This window comes from Sciurus vulgaris (genome assembly GCF_902686455.1).
Source record: "Sciurus vulgaris genome assembly, chromosome: 11".
In the NCBI taxonomy this organism is placed as follows: Eukaryota; Metazoa; Chordata; class Mammalia; order Rodentia; family Sciuridae; genus Sciurus; species Sciurus vulgaris.
Window position 1 is genome coordinate 19,277,072 of NC_136472.1, and position 3,861 is coordinate 19,280,932.

The 3,861-nt window shown below is 34.3% G+C and overlaps 1 pseudogene across 1 annotated transcript; it reads right to left on the minus strand.

The window, feature by feature from the left end:
* Positions 1–1,877: 1,877 nt before the first annotated feature.
* On the minus strand, positions 1,878–2,939 carry LOC306638909 (olfactory receptor 1165-like; annotated as a pseudogene). The gene has a single exon. The product of its transcript is annotated as an olfactory receptor 1165-like (transcript).
* Positions 2,940–3,861: the final 922 nt, after the last annotated feature.

Genomic DNA, 3,861 nt, shown 5'->3' on the forward strand with positions numbered 1-3,861 from the left:
TTAAATAATGTTTAAAACAGTAGAAAAAATATATTTGTCTAAGTCAGTATTCAAACTTGCTCTTTGTCAAAGGCTATTAGTAATGAGAAAAGTAAACCACAATGTGAAAATATTTCATGGTTCACAGCTGAGAAAGGAGTAATTTTCACAATGTACATGAAAATTTTCAGATAAACAAATCACAAATAATTTAAAATGTTGGCAAAGCATCCTACTTAGGTATTCAGAAGAAATAAAGCAATAAGCACATTAGATGTGCCTTATCTCAATAAGCATAAATATTCAAATTAAAGTCACAGTGAAATATCTACAACAAATGGATAAAAATAATGACTAATAATACTGAGTGCTGATGAGGAAGAAGATGACAACTCTTTAACTTTCAAACACTACCATTAAAACTGTAAATTGATAGGACCAATTTAAAATATTGAGATCTAAATACACGTGCAATTTCATTACAATGAGCATATTTATGTGCAGCAAAACAGAATATATTTTCTAATTTGGAGCATGCCAAATGTCCTTCATTCTATATGGAGTTACAAAAATATATGGAATATTCACTTGTTGAAATATTAGATGGGAACAAAAATTTTAAAATAATAAGTTTGTGCACCAAAATGAATGATTTGTAAAGTTTTATTGATTATTTATAAAAGTAAGATACATGGATTGCACACTACATGATTTCCCATAATGTCTGGAAATTGAAAATATTAATTTGAGTTTTTAAAAGATAGTTAATACCAATAGAAAAAAATAGTTCATCTTTATGATAAAAGCAATATTTTTACTGTTGCTGGGAGTCAGGAGAAATGGCAAGTGATTGGCTTTACATTGCTGGTAATATTCCATCTCCACCTACTTGAGAGCTCAATGGACATTTAAACATTATCTTATAATAGATTTTTAAATTTTACTGACAATATCTGAGAGTCAATTACTACATTTTTTCAAAAAGAGAACTTTTCACTATAAATGTAATAGAAAACTATAAGATAATTCTAAGGAGCAGAGGGAAATAAATAGACATTATATTTTCAAGGAACATAATAGTTAATCTCTCATTAATAACTTTTTGTAAATAAAATGACCATATTAATGTTGCATTACTAATGTCCAAATTGATTACAATGATGAATCAGAGAGAATGGAAATGAGTAAATTGATCTATTTTGGAGACATAGAAATGTAATTTACAGATGTTCAAGGAAGAAAAGGGAACATAATTAACATTGACTCATTTGTTTAAGCAATTTACTGTTAAAGATGTACTTAATAATGAGTTTATTGTGAGAATGTATGATCAAAGATACAGTTTCTTAACTACAGTGTCATGTCCCTCAAAATAGAATACAAGTATTGATAGAAGTGCAAATTTTTATTGCTATCAGCATTAACCCAGTACATTTCATTGAACTGTAATATATTGCATTGATTCTTAGAAAATGGGTGATACATATAAACAGTGGTTCATATTTTCAAGACCTACTTGCTAAAGTCAGTCCATATTTCTCATAAATAACCAAAGGTACTCATTGCACTTAAAGCATTAAAGAGAAACCAAAAGTTACACTTTACAGAACTTTCTGAGTCATCACAGTGGGTTCTGAAGACTTCAGTATGAATCTGATACAGGCAGCTTTCATTTTTGTTTTCACCACTTACATATGAAGGACAAGGTAAAGGCTGGCTATAGCACAAGATGGGAATTCTAAATACGGATTTCTAGCTCCTCATTTTGAATTCTGTAGTGTCCAGTGGGAAAGTTTAGAACCACATAATCTTCTGAAATTCTTCAGAAGAAATATACAAAAGAAGCATATTTGTAATGAAACAAGAAAATTAGAAAGCACTCTGAACATTTAGGAAGATTTTAATGGATGAATGTAAATATAACCATATATTCAGTTGAAACTTAAGTACCATGAAACACATTTTTTAAAATTGTTCATGGTTAAGATATACACAAACATATTTATCTGAATTTTATGTGGAGAGAATGCAGTTTGGCGTGGATTAGCCTCCTGACTGTCCCTTTCACATCTTTGTTCCTGAGGCTGTAGATCAGGGGATTCAGCATGGGGATCATGACAGTGAAAAGGACAGTTTCCACTTTCACCAGGAGCCAGGAGCTTTTGGAGTGGGGCATGCAGTAAAGAAGGAGGATGATCCCATAGAAGATGCTGATGGCAGTCAGGTGAGAGGTACAGGTGGAGAAGGCTTTGTGGAGGCCACCCTTGGAAGGCATCTGATGACAGTGGCAACAATGAAGACATAGGAGGCCATGATGATCAGGAGGCTACATGCTTCATTGAATGTGGAAATGATGAAACACACCATCTGGCTGAAGGAGGGGTCAGAGCAGGACAAAGAGAGGATGGCAGAGTACTCACAGCCAAAGTGATTTATGATGTTCGATCCACAATAGAACTGTTTTACTAGAGAATAAGTGAGTGTCACTGAGCAGAAGCCACCCCACATGTAAGTTCCAGCTACCAGGAGGGCACAGAGCTTGTGAGACATAGCAACTGTGTAGAGCAAGGGGTTACACACGGCCACAAACCGGTCATAGGCCATCACTGCCAACATGAACATTTCTGTAATCACAAACATACAAATAAAGAAAAACTGCGTCATGCATCCATTGAAGGAGATCGTTCTGTCTTCCACAACCAAGATCTCTAACAGCTTGGGCGTAAATACACTGGAGTAGCAAATGTCCAGAAATGAGAGGTGGCTGAGGAAAAAGTACATGGGTGTTTGAAGCTTAGGATTGATCCTTATGATCACAATTATGCCCAAGTTCCCCACCAGAGTGACTGTGTAGATGTTAGGAACAGCAGGAAGAGGGGTGCCTGGAGGTGTGGGAATTCTGAGAACCCTGATAGGATGAATGTGGACACAGAGCTCTGGTTTCTGACTTCATGTACCATATTCTTCTTGAAAGAAAAAATATAAGGAATGAAAATAAAATGGAGCAGCAGAATTTGACATGGTGGACTGGCAGTGAGTTGATGCTCAGTGTAGCCCAATGAGGATGAGAGTGATCAGTTTACTGTGATGAGTCTTCTGCTTCCTGTGGGAATCTTACTTGATAACTTACTGAATGTTGATTCAGAGCAAGCAGCTGTATTCCTCAGGACTGTATTCCTAAGGACTTTTCTTACCTAGAATAAAACAGTGGTAGTGTTCAACACTGCTATGTTATAAAAAGTGTCTATAAATGTGTCTGATGCATGGAAGACTTCACATTAAAATATTATTTTATGATAAACAAGGAGACATGTACTAATGTCAGAGTATTATAGAGATGACTGTATTATTTATATTATCATACTGTGAAAGTCCTTGAAAATAGTAAAAACTTTTAATATGCAAATAAGAAGAAATAATAAATAACTTAAAACTCAACTCAAAGTGGCTCAAAGACCTAGGCATTGCACCAGAGACTCTGAGCCTACTAGAAGAAAAAGTAGGACCAGCTCTCCACTTTGTCAGCTTAGGAACCAACTTGTTCAATAAGACTCCTAAAGGAAAAGATGTAAAATCAAAAATCTATATCTGCTTAGAATCCTGAACTGTTATTTCCCTTTCCACCAATCTTATTATTTCTCTAAAGTTAGTTTATTTTTAATTTTTTTCTAATTAGTTATACATGACAGTAGAATGCATTTTGACACAGCATACATAAATGGAGTATAACTTCTCATTCTTCTGGTTTTACATGATGTAGAATCACACTGCTCATGTAATCAAATATGTACATAGGGTAATAATGTCCAATTCATTCTACTATCTTTCACTCCCTTCACTCCCCTCTGCCTAATGCAAAGTACTTCTATTTTTCCTTAGGTT